Source organism: Colossoma macropomum, unplaced genomic scaffold, assembly GCF_904425465.1.
Source record: "Colossoma macropomum unplaced genomic scaffold, Colossoma_macropomum, whole genome shotgun sequence".
Lineage (NCBI taxonomy): Eukaryota > Metazoa > Chordata > Actinopteri > Characiformes > Serrasalmidae > Colossoma > Colossoma macropomum.
The window spans coordinates 21884037-21906685 of NW_023494802.1; the positions used below are offsets into that span (position 1 = coordinate 21884037).

General features: G+C 41.5%; 1 protein-coding gene across 2 annotated transcripts in view; it reads right to left on the reverse strand.

The window, feature by feature from the left end:
- LOC118822694 (atrophin-1) overlaps positions 1-22244 on the reverse strand; it is a 100027-nt gene extending 77783 nt beyond the window's left edge. Inside the window, exon 1 of one of the 2 annotated variants that reach the window (XM_036591908.1) lies at positions 22036-22244. The gene's annotated coding sequence lies outside the window, so the exon portion shown is untranslated. Of the gene's footprint in view, positions 1-4076; positions 4536-22035 lie in introns of those variants that run through there. The other variant, XM_036591909.1, reaches the window with a different exon arrangement.
- Between the last annotated feature and the right edge of the window lie 405 nt (positions 22245-22649).

Genomic DNA, 22649 nt, shown 5'->3' on the forward strand with positions numbered 1-22649 from the left:
AGTTGATCATGAGGAAAATACTCAAACACTACGACCCCACAGGAAGAAATACACAGCTGGCAACATCACATCACCCAGTGTTTTCACATTTCAGGATAGATTTGTTATAGAAAGTGATCAGGTTCTCTCCAACAGCCCAATACAGATGACCATTGATAACAGTATCTTTACTGACGATGCTCAACCCTATTAAGGTGTGACAGTGAGCCCCACATCCTCTCACCGTATGAGTGTTCATGTATGTGTGAATGTGTATGCGTATGTCAGTTGTTGTACTGTAGGTGCGGTGCAGAGGCACGTCCTCTGATCTGCCTACAGCTCACCACTCCTGTGGTGTAGATTAGGGTGACTCACAGTCTCTCGCTGCAACTGCAAAGGTGGAAGTTGTTTCTACACACATACACACACACACATGCACACAGAAGAAGGCCTTTCAAGGTTCATGTCAAGTTTGTTCCATAAGGGGTCATAACCAGATAGACGCTGTGTCGCAGTGTGTAACTGTTGTTTCCATCTTCAGTCAGAGAGACGAGCCGTATCAGTTGACGCAATGCAAACTCTCCCAGATTGTATATGACATTAGCCTCCACCGCTGCGATTACATAATGCTCGCATGAATAAAAAATAAGCGTGAGCCAGGCACTCGGAAAGCCCTGTATGGTGCATAAGACGTCTGCGTGTGTTGTTTCAACATTTTCCTATTTAACTCTCACCCAAGGCAGCCTAAACACAACGCTGTGTATGTTTAAAAAAGTCGCACTGTCTGCGAATGTTTCTCGTGCTGGTGATCATAAGTCTGTCTGAGAGTTTAATTCACATACTGAGCAGCTGCTGCTGTTCTGGAAACACTTTCAATATACACTACATGTCCAAAAGTGTGTAGACACCTGCCCATCCAATGTTTACCTGAGAAACCTGAGAAAATTAGAATTAATCTGGGCCGTAATTATTTGTGTCCAGAAAAACACAGAATTACAATAAATACAGATAACATTAAAACAATAAGCAGAGCTTTTATGTTTGTCTCTGTGTTCATTTAACCCTTTCCAAACCTCGACTCATTGCAGCCCATTATTGTTTGTTGTTATCAACTAATATCTGTAATCAATACTTCATTATGTTAAATCAGGTGAGCTGCTGATGGAATTAGACAAATACATTTGATTGGTTGGGGCATCCAGGAGAAATCTAACTAGCTCACAGGACAACTACCTGTATTTATTTACTTACATTTATCCTAAAGATATTTAGTGTTTTGCCAGCAAAACCACCATCAGTGCCAAGATAAATGATCTTAAACAATGTGCTCAGGTGCCGTAACTCGCACAGTATTGTGTGTGTGTGTAAGTTTGGGTGGACACACATTTCTGGCCTGAACACAGTTTGGCCCTGGGGGGGAAACCAAATGACCAAATGAACCAAGACAATTCCATGTGTGGCGAAGACAAAAATAATTCTGATGCTGATGTTCAGTAAGTAAGAATGCAGCACTGACGACTGTACAACTTCATTTTCTTCTCTCTCTCTCCCTCTCTCTCTCTCTCTCTCTCTCTCTCTCTCCTTCTCTTTCTCTAAGCATGTGCTCCCATGGACAAGAGGAGGCGGCACATGGGTTGCAAAGGTTCAGCTGTGGGTTAATGGCACACTCATTGATTTTAGACAGCTTAAAAGCCACGGCAGCTTTACGCCTGACAGAGTTATGAAAAAATGTAATCCCAGGTGAATTTGATCAACGGCTCATCCTCTCTCTCTCTCTCTCTCTCTCTCTCTCTCTCTCTCTCTCTCTCTCTCTCTCTCACACTCCCTTGCTATTGCATACCACATACAGCATCCATAAAAAAATCCAATGACACGTCTGTAATCCAACATAGACAAACTCACAATTTGGCTTCTGAAGATAATGTTGTGAATCACTGTATTAAGCCCCTTAATTGCTTTAATCCCCTTAATTCAAATCTAATTAGCCTAATTAATGAAACACTAACAATTCACTTTATTAGGAACACTTACCTTGTGCTTTCACTCACTGACCACTTTATGAGCTCCGCCTACCTTATACTCTACATATATATATATATATATATATATATATATGTATATATATATATATATATATATATATATATATATATATTTATAATGACAGGTTTTGTTGAATGTAAGTACACATTCACTCCAGAGACACCTGTGCACACTTTTAAGTGCGATTACTGATTATTTGGTGAATTTAAAATATAGTAAACAACACATTTTATATGTTATGTTTTTTTCCAATACATTAAATTCAGCAAGTAAACAAAAATTGTGCAGTAAAAGTTGCAGAAAAACATCATATTTAAGTTTATATGTAATTTTTAAGTTTGCATACAATTGTAAGTGTACAACTGCAGACAGCCCATCCATTGCACACTTTGTCAGACACCCTCTATATCCATCACTGGTCAGATTCTGACCACAGGACTTATCTGAGATCCTGATAGCAGTAGTAGTAGTAGTTATACAGTAGTGGTACAGTAGTGTGTAGCATAGGCACTTAAGCACTTGTGTATCAGCCACAGCAGTGCTGCTGGAGATTTTACATGTCAGTGTCAAAACTGGGATGAGAGTGATTCACCACTCATAGCACATCTAGATAATAGCAGTCTTGGGTTACAAACCAGTTCATCACTGACATTTTCACTGATGTTAATTACAGACTGACGAATTGTACATGAAAAAGATGATAAAAGGGATGATCAGATATTACATAGCTGGTGGGCCCCTCGACGCAGCAGTGACACTGATGTGTGTGAAAACCCCAGCAGCACCTAGTGCCTTATTCACTAATACCAATAGGGCACACTACCACATCACTACCATTTCACTGTCATGTGGTCAAATACTGACCAGTAAGTTTACCAGTTAATGCAGTATGAAATTCTTCTATAGGCATGAGTTCTGTCAAAACCATTAAGTGCAGATAACGCAATGTGAAAACCATTCTAACCTTAGCCTGTTTAGCTGGGTCAATAGCCAGAGTCGCGTTTCAAATGAAAATGAAAGCTCAGCTGTCCCTCGATCACCTCCCACCGTCTAGTTTGTTGCATCTGAAGTAGTGCACTTTGGAATGGCTGGTCTTTTGGGTTAGCCTTAGCCTAACATGGACACCTGACCAATTGCTGTGGTTGTTTCCTCCCGTACCACCTGAGAAACCACCTGGCGCGGTCACCTGCATCAGACCACTTTGCAGTTTCGGGGTTTCGTCCACGTAACAAGCCATGGACCAGACGGTACTGAAGCGTGGTACAGTTGGAGGCACAGGTGCGCAGGTGAAGTTGGGTTCTTATTCGAATTCCCAGTTCCACCTTAAATGGTGCATCAGTTACATTCTGGTACCTGTACAGGAGCCAAAATGTAACAGCTGCTCCATTTAGGGTGGAATGGAAAAATCACATAATATTTCAGATTTACTTTGGCTGATGAAAACAGCTCTTACTAAAAAGTGACGGGACATCCCAGAATAATAAGCTATTGCTAGCCTACACAAATAGGCCTAATTAAACATCTAAAAATTTACTTGAAATTATATATACAGTGTGATATATACTGAAACTGTCAGATGTACCAGAACATATTTTTTGCCATACTTCCCTCTACGAGTTGTAATGACTTCTAATCAAATTACATACATTAACACATACAGCTGTCCTAAGAAGAGCTTGTACAGCATTATTTACAGCTGTGCTAGAGACGCAATAACGTTATGTTGTTATTGATGTTGTAGGGAAGCAGAACTGACTGTATAATTCATAAGCCTGGTTTCACAGCTAATGTGGTTACTGACAATCTTATTAGAACTCACATTTCTCCATTGATCAGAGCAATCAATACAACAGGACTGAGCACTGCGATTGGCACGGTAGGGTCATACGAGAGAAAACACACTCATTCACCCTGGAAGCCAGCAGAAGCAGGATAACGGAGAAATCTGAGAGGGAAATAAACCGAGCGGAGGCAGGAGAAAGACAGAGGGGAGAAAAGCGAACAAGATGAATAGAAGAATCAAAGAGAAAGAGACGGAGAGAATTTGTGCTTACCCGAAAAAAACTCCCCCAAATTATCACTTCCACCGGGGAGCCCAAGGTGCTTTCAAGTGGAGGTGCATGCATAAGTGAACAAATTAATTCGACAAAGAAAAGCGCTGGAATCAACCCTCAACTGCTCCGGCCTTCAGAAAGGCTCCGGCACCAACTTCAGCTGCTACAGGCATGAATGCAGCATCTCCTTCACAACACAGGCTTTAAGCTTTAAGTGAACATATTTCCAACAACTGCTGCAGATGCATTAAGTAACAGTGTTGAGAAATCCACTTCATATTTACGCAGTAAGTCATATAAAATACCCATGAAATGTAAGGTGAGACCGATATCACTGACCACATCCTCACTTCTCAGGCTCTAGACATTGTCACGCTCACTGTGCAGCTTTGGAAAGAAAGAAAGAAAGAAAGTTGTAAAAATAGCTAACGGTGTTACACCAGCGAGCCAAAGGCACAATATTTGTTCTCAAATCTTAGAGCCTCTTGCTAAAAATAGCCCTCTACTAGTGCTGCCTTTAGCTGAGATGAGACACAGATACAAGGGACAGCACAGCAAGAGTTCAGCATGCGCGTGTGTGCGCGTGTGTATGTGAGCGTGGGTGTGTGCCTGCGCGCAGGAAGACGACCGCAGCCACTTTAAACTATCACAACTGATTTCCTACCACAAACATTCCTCCCTTCACTTTGTGATCTGCAAACTGTGAGCGGCGACGACTTCACTTTTTTTCGTGTAGGCGTCGCATTCATTAGGATGCGATAGAGACGCAGCTACAGTTTGAAATGCCGCTGGTACAAAGACTGCGAAGACTGAATGCATGCGCTCAATAAAAAGGAGAGAGCGTTCGCCTTGACTCTGTGATTCACTCGAATTATTTGGCGAGTTTGAAAACTAGAGAAAATATGAGCTTTGAATCCAAGCAATTTTCAAACACTCCATATCTAAAGAAGAGAAAACATGTTTTCCAGATATTTTACTCTGAGGGGTCGATTATGGTGACACAAACTGACATATACCCTGCACTGCTACACATTACACCTGCTTTAGTACAAACAATACACTATTACATCTGCGCTATAATCGCTTAAAGGGGAAGTCCACTGATATTTTAAAATTTCTGCATAACTCAGTTGTTGAGATGTAAACAAAGTCACTCAGAGTGATTTGGTGTGATGAAGTGGTGCTTTACAGACAGACTTGTATTATTCCATATATATTACACTAGTGGTGGTGATAGGAACTGGGAGTCGCAATGTCAACAACACAGTAAACCAGTGAGTCTACATAGGTCTTCTGATTTGTTATGTAATGTTGACAACAGAAAACTAGCAGTAAACCTGAAAAAAATACATCTCTTTGTGTACTATTTCGCTGTACAATGGCCTGTATGCACCTCACCACCGTACAAGACTATAAAAACATACGTTTTAGGCCACTTTATCTTAAAACTGTAATAAAACAATGTCTCAGACAGATGAATTGTCTTATAAGTAATTATGATAAATGATTTAATTGTATTTTCTTGTTTGCTGTTTGCAACTTTTAAAATACAATCCTAAAGTGGCCAAACTGGCTGATTAGCCACCTGACCTGCTAGCTACATTTAGCAGCTAATACTGTGGATTCAATACTGTTGTGTGTACAAACTCATACATGTCTACAGTTCCAGAGAATTATGGGTAGAATTCAGCAAAGCTGCACGTTCTTTACAAACGTGAAAATATAAGAAAAAGCACTCATTCTGCTAGCATACATGCTAAAAATGTTAGCTGTGTAGCTGAAAATGAGCTACATAGCTAACCAGTTAAAAACACTACTCAGCGCTGCCCTCTAAACCTGTTAGATCACCAAGTTAGAAGTTTAAACTTCTTTTTTTCATAATAAGCTCCAGGATGTCTCAATGAACGCATTTACTACTTTCTTTTACTTCCATTTTGCCTCAACGCAGCCAATTTACATTTTTTATTTGTTTGCAACATAACATGACAGTGAAATCTAATGACTGTGGAAAATGACTGCAGTCAGCTTAAATAACTGTGCTGAGGTGATATTGTAATATAATAATATGTTACAAGCCTGGTCTCATTCAGTGATAACGTCCACTAACTGCTTTGTCGTCTGGTTCATTTCACCACCGCTGTGAACAATTCTGACTTCAATTCTGACGTTTTTCCTCAAACTACTCTGAATGACTTTCTTTACACCTTAAAGGGGAGGTCCACTGATTTTTCAAAATGTGAAATGCTCCAGCATCTGAAAGATCTGAAAAAAATGTGCTTCCTTTGGGGATTATTTTGCCTTACAACGCCCCACATGTACCCCTCCGCCATGAATGCATATACATATATATTTTAGGCCAAACCTTTATGTAAAACAATGTCTAGGCATCAGGCAGCGCATTAGAAACCATTTGATGTAATATGTGAAAAGGGAGCTTTGAGAAGGACTAAAAGTGCTTCAGACATCTGGTTCATATCACCACTGTGAACAATTCAGACTCAAGTTTATCTACTAATCAAAATTTTTCATCAAACTTTGTTTACATTTGTATCTTACAGCACTGTTGGTCTCACATACTGGCCACTTTATTAGAAATACCCACCTCATAGCTCAACCTTGCTGATGTACAGTTAGAAAGCGCAGTCCACCTGTTGTCGTTCACTCCTCCTCCCTGTTTCAATGCACAATTTCATCACTGGTCAGTTTATTCCCACAGAGTCATTCTTAGCTGCATATTTTTGGGTAGTAGCCCCTCTCAACACCACTCCTACCAGCACTGCACAATCTACCACACCACAACCATGTCATTCTCACTGCAGTGCTGAGAATAGTCCACTACTTAAATAATATCTGGCCAACAGCAAACATGGCCTGAGGGACAGGACAGTGTAATCACATATTACCGATCATTGTCAGGTAAACTGATGGCGATGTGTAAATGGCAACAATCACCATTTTGGGAAAGAAAACTTAGTTAGAACCTTAGAGGACTGACATTATCATTAAACAGCTTGTAAATATGTTGTGAATTAAGGTTCCTGTTTTTTTAAGAAGTGTGCGGCCCCAATTGACAGCTTGTTTATGTTTATGAGAGAGAGAGAGAGAGAGAGAGAGAGAGAGAGAGAAGGAGGAGTTTGTTAAGTAGCTGTCTGTTCTCTCTGCTATGCAGTGATGCTATGTTTACCTAGCGCATGGCTCTTCAGCTTCTACTTACTTTACTTCACATTAAGTTTAGCTCGAGTTCACAGAACCAAAAATGCTTTCGAACGTCAGCTCACTTCAGTGTGACCCTCTGCAGCTCTGCAGTAGCTTCAGCCCTAGAGAGACAGTTCCTCTGATTTATGTCTACGACTGGAAAAACAGCATCAGGAAAAGGTTAACAAACAATATTAAATCATTTGTTCACACAATGCATTATTAATTTTTACCCTTAAAACACTGAGTTATAACGGGGCCTTTATAAGACGGTAGAGTAAATACAATCAATTATCAATATAATTGATAATCACAATTTTTTAAATTTTTAGATATCAATGCTGGGGCTTTACACACCACTAGCTGACACTTAGCATTGACCATGGTGACCTTGGGTTCCTGTGCAGCTGCTACAGAGTCCCCCATTCTATGGAGATTATAAAGCTGTGTATGCAACTGAACGCCTGTCTCAGCCTTAAGTGCATCTTAGAGTAGCTCAGCCTACTAATTAAAAACTTTTAAGCAGATAGTTTGCATAGTGGACCTATAAGGTAGCCATAAAGGTGAATGGAAAGATAAGGTAGGTGTTTCTAGTGGACAACAGCTCTAAGTCAAACCCAAATATAGTCAATCTAGAAAATCATCTGCCTCACAGCTCATCAAGAACGGTAAACAGATGCAGTTCAAAAGCACTGATAGACAAACTAAGTAGGTACATTTCTGATAGATGGTAATTAAATTTGTTTTATTTTGTTTATCAATGATCCGTTGACGGCTCGCTTCATTGTCGCTAGGTAACTGAACGCTGTCACTAAGCAAAGCATGTCTATGAATAAGCTAAGCTATGAATGTGGAGTTTGATTCATTCTGGCTGGTGGTGGTCCGGATTTTCTCAGGCTCGGATATATAATTTGGTGCTGTGGAGTTGGAGTTGAGTTAGACTGAACATTCTCAGGATGTTTTCAGGTTCAGATCAATATGTCAGGCCTGATTAAAGCTCTAACGTACAGCTCTCCCTGATACAGATCAATACTGTGAGAAATCCTCTGCAGACAGACAGGTCGGGCCTTTAGAGGCACAGAAAAGCAGCAAGTCGCACTTTCAACGCCTGGCCTGTCGCCCAGCTGCCCCGAGAGGGGGTCAGTGGGGCAGGATAGAAAATGGGAGTGATCCACAAACACTCTTTGTCTCTGGGATTAGGCCTGGGAGCCCACAGGCTGAGGAGTGACTGAGACGGTGGAAGGAGATATAACAAACATTCAGTTCTTTGTAATACAGTTATTTTCTGTCTCTCTCTTTCTGCCCTGAATTTCTCCCCCCTCTCTTTCTTTCTCCCACTCTTTATGTCTCACTGTTTCTCTCTCTCTCTGTGATTCTCTCTCACTCTCTCTCTCCCTCCCTCCTCTTTCTGTGTCTATCTGGTTCTTCCACTCTCCCTGTCTTTCAGGCTCTGTTACTCTCTCTTTTTGTTTCTTTGATGCTCTCACCTCAGTATAGATCCACTATAAATGAACCGTAGAAATAACCCCAGATTATATTAATCCTGTATAAGTTGCAGTGTAGGTGAAAATGCTATTATAACCTGTGGAAAAGGAGTTTTTTTTCTCAAGCGTAGAGATACTCGAACAAGCATTTACTTGTGTTCTCTGTGGCTCAAATCAAGCTGATATATACTGTTCTACATCATGTGTACACCTCCGAACATTTAACACACGTAAAATTACAAAAAAAACACCTTTGACACATTGCTTGCAAGCATGATGCATTAAAGGCCTGACATTTTTCTTGCAATCTATACTTTTCTGTGAGGTCTACTTATAATAGTTATAGTTATAATAATACTTATAATTCATTTTTACATGAACCTCTCTTTATCCCTGAGAATTAAACAGGCAGTGTTGTTACTGTGCCTTTAAGACTGGCACAGTGAGCTCTGCTCTGACTGCCTGTCCTGTATTGTGTTTCATTTAAAAAGCAATCCAGTCTAAAACACTCTTCATAACATCAGTGTCAGTGGGCGGGGCTAAACTGCAGATAAACTAAGAATAAATACAAATGTGTAGATTTTTGTGACATCACAAAAAAAGTGAATTCAATATGTGCTGTTTCATGTAGCTTAGTTTCCATATCTGGACTGTACGGACTGTAAGGTGAACAGTATGTTTACATACTACAAAAACTCTCATTAAAAAAAAGGAAAAGTTAGTTTTCAACAATTAGGTAGATGGTTAGGGTAAACAAAATAACAGCTGATATCTATTCTGACATGTTTTCGATTCTTTTTTTGTAGTAAAGGCAGCGCTCAAATCGAGTAGCCACTCTCATCACTGTAATTTATACTGAGATTTCTCATCCAGTGAACTGGTCATAAACATTACAGACGTCCTGTGGTGAAACTGCATTGCCCCACCTTCTTAAAGCAAACTAGTCCTGTCTGAACAGAACTTTTGTCTCGCTCTTTATTTCTCTTTTAGTTTCTCCTGCTCTGTTTCTCTCAGTCTCTCCTAACCTCTCTCTCTCTTTCTTTCAATATTTCAATCTTTCTCTGCCTAACTCTCCCTCTTTCTCTTCCAATCTCTCTCTCTCTCTCTCTCTCTCTCTCTCTCTCTCTCTCTCTGTGCTTTAGATCTGCAGTTCTGTTCGGTGCCTCGGAGCAGCAAAGCTCTGTCAGGTTTTGTGCAGATGCACTGCAGAAGGCATCCTGAACAAAGTACAAAGCATCTCTGCGATTTCAGAACAGCGAGAGGGACCCAGACTCAGCATGCAGCACCAAAGGAAACGGTGAGAGAATGTGATACGAAACCAGTTTGAGCAGAAAAACTCTTGATTTTCTCTTAATCTTATTCCATCTTCTCTTCATCTTCAACCTGACCTAATGTGTCTGCAAAGATACACTCAGAAACTTGAGTTTTGTCGTCCTTAACTCACTGAAATCTGCAGATCAGTTGGGCCTCATGCATGCTCCAGTCTGGCGCAGTAAAACGGATCAGCATGTGGAGCCGAAGCTTGTGCCACTGTTTTCTATCTCTATATAAAAGAAGCTCAAGGCTGCGTTTATTACTTGGTACACTGTGATAGGTCCTGTGTAAGGCTGCACAGCCAATCAGAACGGAATTCAGATCACTGTTTATATTATATTATATGTACGTTTCATCAGAATAACAATATAAGGCGACTGAAATGTGAAGTAGTTAATTAATTAAGTTAGCCTTTATTAAACCCACAGTTCTATTCATGTGTTTGCTTGTTACAAATGGTAGTTTGTGACACAGAATATATACATTTTTAATGTTGCTAAGCAAAGTTCTTTAGATATCATGATAAATGCAGCAAAAACATTGAAAAATCACATTATTTAAATAAAAAGGCAGAAATAGTCACTCAGCATTAAAGAGTTAACTTCTCCAAACCTCGAATACAAGTCATTTCACAGGCAGACTAGGCTGAACAGATTTTAAAGGATTTATTGATCTCATAAGGGAGGAGGGACGGGTGATAGCTGTGTGTGAAGAGCCCAGAAGTATAACGGTTTAGGTTCTTGCTGTAGTTTTATTTCTGAGCCCCCTTAAAAGATGAAATGAAAAAACAGGAAGGAGAAGAGGAGGTAGGTGCATGAAAGAGATACAAAACAGGCAGTGATGAACGTGTGTACGGGGTGATGTTCTCATAAGCTTCAGTTATTGCATAACTCACTCTGTTGATGATTACACAGAGGTTGTTTCATGGAACAAATGACATAACGGACTACAGGTGCTATAAAAGGGGACATTTATCCTTCTCAGGCTGCTATTTTAGTCCTGCTGATAATTCTAGTTTCCTCATTTTTGTTAATGTTTATTTGACTGAAAAAGGCTCTGTTTAAAAAACATGGAATATACTTACATAGCCGACAGTATAAGAGCGGAGATGGAACGCCATCATGTAATTAATTATCTACATTTTTACATCTATTTATAGCTCATCCAGAGAAAATACCAACACACGTAGAAACAGCAGGTCTACTGAGCATCCATATCAGCGTTACTCTACCGTGCACCGACTGCCTGTCTAAGTGATGGGCGTTCCGACTCTTTTCACTGAGCTCAATTACACCTTGCGTTAGCAGTTGTTTTGTGTCCGGATCAGGGTTAGGGTTAGGGTTAGGGTTAGGGTTAGGGTTAGGGTTAGGGCTATGAGGCTTTTTTTGTCTTCATTTACAAAAGAAATGGCTTCCATGCGAGTCGGCGCCACATGTTCATCTAAAGAATCGACTTATTCACAGATGACACATCACTAATCTGTATATCCTGTAAAAAGTAGCGCTCATTTAAACCAGACCTAATGGAAAATTGGTACCAATACCAATTTTAAGAGATTCATATTTTTAAATGATAATATGGGCAGATTTAACTTTAGATTTATATTAAACATTATTTTATACCTCAGTAGTTTCCGTTAAACAGTGCTTCACTGAAAGATCTTAATGGTCACATTTCCTTAACCTCAAATAAACAACAGAAAAGCCTTAAATAATTTAAATATTGTAATACTGGGGGTGGAGCTACCCACAATCCTTTGTAGTTTTGGTTTCTGTTAATTACTGCTTATTTTTCATGTTTTTTATTAGTTCTCTTCATAAAAAGGTTTTTTGTGTGTGTTATAACATGGGATGGTTAAGTTTAGTAAAACTTACCATGATGGTACTTTGTGTTCAGCCTGTATGGCTGAGATGTAAACAGCACTGAGCTCCCCAGAGGAGCAACCATCTGAAATGTTTCCATATCATCAGGAGATCTCAGGTTCATAATCTGGTTATGGTGTCTCTAATAAGAGCGTTAAATTTAGTGTTATCCATTTTTGCCCATATGGATAAAACCGTAAGTTCTCAATACTGATTGATGACTTCTTTACCTTACAACTGTCACAGAAAGCAAGCTATAAAAAGCTACTCACCTGAGAAACTGACACTAATCAAGTAATATTTAAGAAGTAAAGACATAAGTGTGTACGCTGAGGATTTATCTGATAGGCTTACCAAAAAAGTCTACTCTCATCAAGTCTGGACTTCCCTGTGACTTTAACTGGAATCTTGTTTTTGGTCAGATACAACTAAAATAGATCTGTTGGCCACAAGTGCCAGTTTTGCACTGTAATAAGTACAATTTTAATAATTTGCACAAGTAATAGAAACTTATATCACACAATGTAGTAGGGCAGCAACTAAAAATGGAAAAAAAATCTATAATCGGTTCACTGTGACTTCGATTAATCAGGAAAAGAAAAGTGCTGCCAGTACTCTTCAAAAACTAAATATCTGGGCCGTCCCTGTGCCCAAACCTAACCCTTACTGAAGATCTGTGGGATAACCTGAAGTGGAAACCAGTTACCAGTCCAATAGCTGTTGGACTCTGACTGTGTTAAATTGTTTTTCTCTAAGCAGAATTATTTCACCATAATTCTACTGTGTATGTTGAGTGAGGACTGTAACAGTGTTGAAGGGCTCTGTACAATTTAATGCTGGTCAGTGATGAAGTGAACTTAGAACAGCAGAAGTGACGGCCGGAGGAGAAGTGAAAGCATCGAGGCGAACGCGATGCCCCCTGCCCTGAGGACCTGAATCGATACTGTGTGTTGAGGATGAAGCGCTGTTAGTCTAATGTGTATGACAACAGAGCCTGAAATACTCCTAAGTGCTTAAATGCCTATTGACTTTGATGCAGCCCAGCGCTTATTTCCTGAGCAGTGATGAGAGAGAAATAGTGAGATAGCGAGAGGGAGAATGTGAGAGGGAGAAAGAGAGTAGGACGGGCCTCCTATCCGCCTGAATGTACAAAAGAGCTGTATAAATATCACTTTCTGTCACTCGTCATGGTGAGAGAGGGATGAGAGGGAAGAGAGGGATGAGACTGAGGGCTGAGAGTGAAGAATGAGACCAGTGCTGTATATATGGTCCATACTAGTATATAAGTTAAGTTACCCTTTATTAATCCCATAACGGGGAAATTTCACCTCTGCATTTTAATCCATCTGTGCAGTGAAACACCACATACACACACTAGGGGGCAGTGAGCACAATTGCCCAGAGTGGTGGGCAGCCCTATCCACAGCACCCAAGGAGCAGTTGGGGGTTAGTTGTCTTGCACAAGGGCACTTCAGTCATGTACTGTAGGCTCAGGGGATCAAACCGGCGACCTTCCCAGCCCACGACTGGCCCTAGAGTATCAGTACTATCAGTATTGGTATTTAAGATACTAATCAATAAGAAAAACTTAACTGTTATGTACAGTACTGTTGAAAAAAGCACAAGTTTTTCAATTGTCAGGAGACATTTCTGAGAAGATGACATGTAAGACGATCTAGATGCTATAAGGAAGGGGAAGCCAAATGAAAGTAAGTGAAAAGCCAGGAGTTTCCAAACCAGAGTTCAAAAAAAGAATTAATGATTAAAAGATACAGAAACACTGGGACAACCATGCAAGACCTTGCAGACCTCAAAACTCTCACCCTCAGATAAACAGCACTTAAAGCTTTCATCTCTGAGAGAGAGGAGAAAATCAAGCTGCTTCAGATCTGAAAACATCCACAGGTGTTTCTGTCCATCCTTCCACTGTGAGAAGACGACTCAGCGCTGTGTAGCTGTCAAGAAGCTGTTACTGAGAAAGAAAAGGAAATAGACAAAACAAAGAAAATTTGTTAATCAAACTAGGAAGCTACTGGTATCTTTAAAGCAGTGGAGTGGCCACCCCAGAGTCCAGACCTCAGCATCACTTAACGTTTCTTAGGACTACTTGAAAGGTGAGAAGCAGAAAATGAACCAACTTCTAAGACTAAACGTTGGAGGCGTTGCAAAATATTCTAGCAGATTTCTTTGAAAATCTGAAAGCGAGTCATCCCTTACAGTCATTACAGAACAGAAGCTGTAATAAAGTCAAGGGGAGCACAAATTAAATACCGAAAAAAATGACATTACATTAAGGCTTCTGTGTAATTTTTGGTAAATTTGTGTTATTTGCTTTTTTGTCCTCACACTGAAATATATATAACTTTAATGTAACAGCAGTTGTGACTGAAAGCCAAATAAATGAAGGGAGGTCTCTGACGTTTGTATGGTACTGTTCCTCGTTTGGTGGGTGCTCCATACAGTTCTGATATAAGGATGAACCTTTACAATACCGTGTAAAGTTCCCTTTGGTGTAATTTAAGATAGTATTTAGTGATGCATTTGGAACATGATATCGAATTTGGCCCAGCCCCAGATGAAACAGAGGGTTGAGAGAGAGGGATGAGAGTGAAGGGATGAGGCATGGGGATGACAGGGAGGGCTGAGCGAGAGAGGGATGAGAGAGCTTTTCTTCTCCTCTCCGCTCTTGTCTCTCGTCGGCTGGCGAATTAAAGCTGACGCTCATGCAGATGAACAGCGCCGGTGCAGGCCATTCCTTCATAGTTTAAAGGGAGCACTGAGTGATCTGAGCTTTTAAGCTGTGAATGACTGACACACTTCTGGTGAGCAGCGCTCAGGGGTTTCAGCTCGTCTCCACGGTCAAACCTGTGAAACTCAATTATCACTCTCATCTTCCAGGCCAGGCCTTTCCCCCTGCACTCTCCCTCTTTTTTGTTGAGGGGATCTCCGAAGCCTTTTTACGTAACCATGGCGCTTTTTTCTTTCTGAAGCTCTTCCTCGTGCCCACGTTCTGCACCGGTGGGGTTTGCGCTCCCTTTGTAAAGCCTCTCTTCTCCTCCTCTCCTCTCCAAACTCTCGCTCTCTCTGCCGTCTTCTCCCGGTGCCGTGTTAATTATTGAGGGAGTTTTATTCAGTGAGTGGCGCTGCTGCCCAGAATCCCCCCAACCGCTCTCACATCTCCCATTCTGACATTCTAATCCGAGGGGGGCTCTAAAACACCCCCCACCCCCACACCCCCGCCCTCACAGATAACTCAGCATATCTGCATCAGTTAGGGTGTGACTCCTGCGCTGCCTTTCTCCGTCCCTCCTTTGTGCCTGTGTGAATATGTGTACGTGCTTTTGTACATTTTGAGGACTAACTGTGTAGGGAAACCTTAGAAAACCAGAGCCAACCTACAATATCAGCTACAAAATTCTTTGTTTTTCAACTCAAGCCATTTCTTTTCTTTTTACTGAGGTTAACATCAGGATTAGACTCAGAAAAGGTAGCTACATATACAACTGTATGTAAGAATGTAGGCACTCCTGGCAAAACAACATATAACAACCTCTGCAAAGCTTTTGTAATACATATATATAACATTTGTAAATGTTAAAGCACAGTTAATTTTTATTTGATTAACTTCAAAAATAGTAAAAATAGCAAAAAAGTTTATGCCCTTCCAGTTGTAAGGTGCCTTAAAAATACCTATTATGCTCCCGAGTGGCGCAACCATCTAAGTGTTGTTCCTGTCAGGAGATCGCGAGTTCGATCCCTGGTGATGCTGCAGCCGTCTGTGTCCGGGAGTCCAAGAGAGCACAATTGGCCTCGCTCTCTCTGGGTGGGTAGGATGGCCCCCCGTCTCCCCCATCGCTCAGCATGATGCTAGCCAGTGCAGGCGTCTGTTAGCTGATGTAACAGATCTGGTGGTTGGCGTCTCCTCCGAGCGTTTAGCTGTCCAATGACGTTGCGTGAGCGTCAGTTTGAAAAGATGCGGTTCACACGACTCGGAGGAAGCCTGTTAGCCTTCGTCCTCCTAGCACTGGTAGTACTGTGTGATTGGGGGGGTCCTAACTAGCGGGTGGAATTAGATGCAACTAAATTGGGGAAAAATCCAAAAAAAGAAAGACCTACCATGTGTGTTATACAGCTCCCTGTGTAAACGGGCTGCAGTTATAAAGTTCAACAGGCCAGAGGGAGAAACTCTCTCCCACAGAACACACTTTTCTCAGCTGCCTGAAATGCCTCATTGGAATTCAAGCCCTTTTCCTTTTTTACAAGATGACATCATCTCGTAACACTGTCCTTACTGCCCACTTGGCACACGCTCACACAGCACACAGCGCCAACTGGAGGAGGAAGAATGTGTTCAGTGTTGCAGCCGTGTGGAGAAGACGATGACCAGACTTTCAGGATCGACTTTGCAGCTGGAAAAATAGCCCCACCTGTGTTTACAGCTGCTTGGGAGAGAAGGTTCTGTCTGCAGACTGCAAGGCAGGGGCGGAACATGGAGGGGTGAAACCGCTCTGGCGGTTGACCAATCAGAGCAGAGAGAGTGAGCTGACCAGGGAGGCGGGGCTTAAAGACACAGGAGCTCAAACAGAGCGTTTCAGACAGAGGGTGCATAGAGATGAACAGTCTCAGAAAAACAATGTGTTTTTGGAACACTGCAGCTGTAAATCTGTTCTAATAGACCAAAAATAAAATTATGAACAGTGAAAATGAGCAAAATCAGTCTCTTTTAATTGACTCGATAAGACTGGTTAGGCAGGTCAGGAATTGTCATTGGGAATTGTCTGATGATCATTTCAGAGTGTAATAAATTCTCTGACTCTTTCAACTTTGTACTAACGCTTAACAACCAATAAGCTCCTCTAAGCAGCTGAGAATCAGAAGAAGAAGCCAACTAATGCCAACAAACAGGGGAAGCTATAAAAAGATATCAAAGGACTTCCACTGATTGAAATGTAATTAAGAAATGGTAGTTAAGGGGAAGTGTGGAAGTAAAGATCTAAAGGATCTAAAAGATCTAAAAGACCAAGAAAACTCTCAGATAGAACCGCTGGCCCAAAAGGCAAAACAAAACCCCCATAAAACAGCAAAGCACCTGCAGGAAGGTTTAGCTGATACAGGAACCTGCTACTGTGCAGCGTTATTTACACAAACATGATGTGCACGGAAGAGTCATCAGAAGAAAACCTTAACTGCTTCCTCATCACACAGTTCTGCACGTGAAGTATGCAAAGCAACGTCTAGATAAGCCAGAGGCATTTTAGATTCCACTGAATGTCAGCAAATTCTGGAAGCAAATGCAACAAAGTCAGTCAAGAGACTGAAGCAGAGAAGAGACAACAGGACAATGATCTAAAACATACCTCAAAATCTGCCACAAACTACTTCAAAACACAAGCTGAAGCTTTTGGAATGATCCTTACAGTCGCTTTAAACATCTCTGGGTGGATCTTAAACATGTTATGCACGAAAGACTGACCAAGAATATCATTCTGTGAGAAAAGTAGATGAAAATTACTAAAGTAAGACTAGAAAAGTTCCTAGCTGGCTACAAAAAAGTGTCTGCAAGCTGTGATGCCTGTCAAAGGGGGTCTTACTAAGTACTGACTTAGAGGGGTGTCCAAACATTTCATGTCCCAATTACTTCTTTTTATTTTTAGGTTAATCAAGTAAAACGTAACTATGCTTTATATTTTATATATTTGCATAAATCTGGTATTTTTAAGAAATAGTTTGCTGCAGTGTTTGTGTTTTTATTTTCACCTCAATAATCAACAAAATATGAAATTTGGCCAATGGTGCATAAACAGTGTATTTCATGCATATAGGGCAAATGTATCATCCTGTGTCCTGATACATATAAAGAAATGTGTGTCTCCAACTGATAATTATTTCTATTAAAGATCCACTAATATTAGATTCTTCAACTAATAGAACTGTTATCACCTGTTTGTATAAAAATAATTCATTTATGGTGCAACAAAACAACAGAACTCATTTCACCCCGACACGTACCAGTTTGTTAATGCAATATCAAAACTCCATTAAACATGAAAGTCTATCTTTTATCTTTTTACACCATTTTAAAACTCCACCCATCGATGCCTCAATATTAGTCAAAGAGAGCTAATATGATTAAGACACACGAACGGCCTCAGTGGACCTGAATAAAACATGTCCTGGCCGATATTCACTGGACTATTCAAGACGGATTTGGACAGGTAAACACTAAAGTCGCTATTCACGCACAATTGTTGTGACATTTTTCAGCTCTTTCTGCAGTTCCACACGAGCTATGACACCTTAAGACACCATAACAAATACGAGTGGCAACAGGCAAAACGGTCTGGAGGAGAGGAGGAAACGCTCCGAATGTTATATTTCATCATTAGATATTTAAATGGATGGAAATAATGGAATGCTGATTTTTTTAAACCATAGAAAACATATATGTGAGTCATGCTACTGTATGCATGTTGACAGAAATGGTCCGAACTTACATGGAGTAAAATCTGTTTATAATAATATGACCTTCACTCTGCTACAGAGCATTACTGATACCGAGACCAGTACCTGTACCTTGATTTCAACACTGAGTGTGTTTACATGCACTCAATAATCCAATCATAATCGGATTTCTGCAGTTATCCGATTATTCAAATGGTCATGTAAACACCGTACTCCGATCTCGAAATCCGATCTCGAAATCCGATAAAGAGGCTGGATTTAGCTCAGTAATCAGATTTCTCAGTGAATGTAAACTCTTACTCTGATTTCTATCAGATTTCTCACTCTGCGCGATGATCAGGCGGTGGATGTCGTGAGACGCAGCAAAACACTGATGGAGCGACGCTGAAACCAAACACGAAATAAATGATTTAAATATTCTTCATCTTCTAGACGATGTTTGTTCATATTTTCAGGTAAAGTGCTGCGATGTTTAAAAAACAACGCGGTATGAAGTTTGAGTACGTTACGTTTACGTTTCGTCTTCTTCTCTGAGTTTATTGGCTGGTTGCAAAGTCTGACTCATGCAGACCCGGAGTTTCCCCATTATCTTATAACTCAAGAGTATATAAACGTGTTGATCGGATTCCTGAAGAAGACTCCTTTCAGTCTATTCTTCTAAATTACAAACTGAAAGAGGGTGTGGCTTAAATCTGAAAACTGCAGAAAGTGGGTATATATACTGACCAGAACACAGACCAGTGCTGAAGCATTTTAACATGTTTACAAAATGTAATCTAGACAGCCAATCAACAGTCTAGATTTGGGAAAAAGCATATTTCTTGGCTGATGATAGTGATAAAACTAACTACTCAGAACTGAAATTTGGCCCTGAATTCCATGGATTTTTAGATACTCTGTGTCACTGAAGTTCACAATAAAATTCCACAGTAACTCAAATTATCGACTTTGTCAACTAAACCCTGCAATCTCACTATGTCTGCGTGTTCCACTAGTCCATGTTTCTGCAAACGCATACCGCACTGTGTGTTGCAGACGTCCCACAAACACACACAGAAATCCACCCATTCTCTCTCTCTGGGGAGCACACTGTCCTTCTATAGTCTGCTGGATCCACAGAGGGGCGAGGCAGATGCAGAGTGTGGCTCTGAGAGAGAGAGAGAGCTCTGTCTGCTCAGTCACCCTCCACTCACTGTTAAATATTCAGCCGCTGCGCTCAGCCTGTGAGGAAGCAGTATGTTTAATGTATAAAGACAGACAGATTAAGACAGGAGGAAAGCCTTCAGGGATTTCTGAAGAGGCTTAAAGGGCTGCGTGGTCCACGTTAGATGGACAAGGCATGCATCCCCAGTACAGAGAGTGTGTGTGTGTGTGTGTGTGTGTGTGTGTGTGTGTACGCCTACACGCTCATGCACTGACCCATGCATGCATTTCCTTGTGTTCAGGCCTGCGTCTCGCTCTCTAGGTCTTCTACTGCCCCTGGTCTTGTGGGCGAAGTACTTAAATCAACACGAAGGTTATAAAGAGGTGAAAAAGTCACTTCAGTATTAACTTAACTACCCCTATCTCATTCTGCAGGGTGCAGAGACACACACACACACACACACACACACACACACACACACACACACACACACACACCCAAATGCGCAGAGAACTGGAGCCTCAGGCAAAGAAGATTTGATTCCTCCATATTCACTGTCAGATTCTCAAAGATGAAACGTGTGCGCTGCTTTAACGCTCCGCCTGAAATAACTTCACACTTCAAACTCAGACACTTGCCTAACACTGCATCTCTCGTGTGCTCGCATGGAGCCTATAGGTATTTTTTTATTTCTGCATAATTAAATCGTTAAGATGTAAAAAAGTCACTCAGAGTGGTTTGATGTGAAACACTGTGTTACAGAGAATCTCAGAACTGTTCACAGTGGTGGTGATAGGAACCAGATGTCTGAAGCACTTAATGCTTCTATAAGCTCCCTTACACTAAACGCATATGATGCCTGATGTGTGGAACATTGTATTATGATTATTTTGAGATTAGAGTTTGGCTCAAAACAGAACTCATTGATGGAGGACACACAGGGTGCTGTGAGAAAAACAGACCCCAAAGAGGACATTTTCTTCATTACCAACATCACATATAAAACTCAAAAGACTCACTGGTCACTTTGGAAATAAAATGGCCATATTTATGTTGTAGACACTATAAAAAGACAGTTCTACCAGGGTTCTTTAGAAAAGGCAATGGTTCTATTTGAAACCATGAGTTTATATATACACTGTTAGAAATGAAGGTTCTGTTCAGGTACGTTTTTCGTTCATCAAGGTACAAACAGTGTAAATGTTCCCTCAAAGCTCCAACAGTGGTTTTAAGGTCTGATTGTGAACCTTAAATAAGTTTTTCCAGGTGAAAAGTTCGTATTTGTACCTTTTCATAACCGAATGTTTTAAACAGAACAGTAAAATAAAAGCCTGGAGACGAGACGGGGTGTGTGGAGTCAGTACAGCTTAGAACATATCATTCAGTGGATTATGGTTCAGTTATGTTCCCTGACTGAAGGTACTGAGATGGACCCTTGAGGGTTCCACCCCAGTGACAAGAGGAGCACTGCCCCAGAGACAGTTTAGCACCTTTATTTCTCAGAGTGTAGAACTATTTTTATGGTTTAAATGAACCATATACAACACATTCTCCATCAATCTGAAGAACCATTGCACCATACAAAGAACAGAAATGAAATGGTTCCACATAGAACTCATGGTTCCACGCTGCTGCCTTAACTAAAGAACCTTTGAAGAGCCATCTCTGAGCAGACGTTGCCTCCCCTGGTTCCACTGTGAAGAAATCCAGACTGATAAGTTTATAATGAACCATTTCACATCAAAGTTTGTTTACATCTCAGCAACTGAATAATTTTGGAACGACAGTCCTTAAAGGTAAAGCTTCACCTTTCAAAAGACAGATTTTGTGTTGATCGTGCCACCATCATGAATATTAAACAGCTCCCTACATAGTGCACTACACAGGCCAATAAGTCAAGACTTGTCTGTTTGGGATTCAGCCCGTTCGTCTAAGCGCATCAGAGATACAACAGTAGTCGGATTTAACGAGAACGCACGAAACTGACCACCAAAGTCAACTCGTTACTGACCGGCGCTCGTTTTCACCTCATGAACTCTTTTCCCAGCCATTTCCTCCAAACAGTGCCTCGCAAGGAGGAGTGATCGATGGAGATCAGATCACCTCATCAGCGCGATCATCTAAAGCCAGAGACACACTGAAGTTCATTGGCTCGCGGTGATCGCAGCGCGCGCTCCCGCGGAGGCAGGGCACGCGCACGGCGAGCTGGAGACTAACTGGGATTCTTCTGGGCTATTTACGCTCCTCGTTACCGCGGTTTCGGGAATGATGTTGGTCACGCGCGCGCGAGGCGCAGACTCTGTAAAAATGGCTGCGAGGCTTTCAGACAAACCGCTTCTACAGCGTTTTTTCCCGTCGAGCTCAAAGTTTCCTCCGACGCTCGAAACGGCCAGCTGAGCCTCGGCGGAGCCGCGCGAGCCCCGCGTTCAGTTAGAAAGTTTAGCCCCGTTTGAGGCGCCCGTCCCGCGCGGAGGAAGGAGTGTGAAAAAGCCCCTCACCGTGCTCCTCACGCCCCCAGCAGCATCCCCTGCCTCCGGCTGCTCGGCTCCGGCTGTCCTCTTCTACGGAGGTGCCACTTCATAACCCGACCGTCTCATCGCTCAGCTCCGCACCGCATCTCGCTCTCTGAGCTGCGCGCGGGGCTTCGGCAGGTTCTCCGGATGTTCCGTAGCCTGTTGGGTCGCTGCTGATGGAGCTCCGCACAGCGAGCGAGCGCACGACTCGGGTTTGGCGCTACGGTGAGAGGAGGAAGCGGTTTTTTGTTTTCCCACCTGTTTTACGACAAGTCACGCCCACTGAGCTGGGATTGGCGGGCTGTGTCCGGCCTCTGCGATGCCATTGGCTAGTAGGGGAGACTCATCAGCAGTCATCCATGGAGAAAGCGCACTCATCAGTGGCGTAACTAGGATCTTATGGACCCCAGCAATAGATCAATCAATCAATCAATCAGTCAATCAATCAATCAATCAATTAATCAGCCAAAATTACCCCAGAAAACGATGAAATTGTCTTGTTTACTCGCTACTGTTAAGTCTCAAACAGGTCGATGCTCTTGTCTAGCGTCATGTTTATGTTACTACATATTTAAGCTTTTAGAGTTATTAACATATAT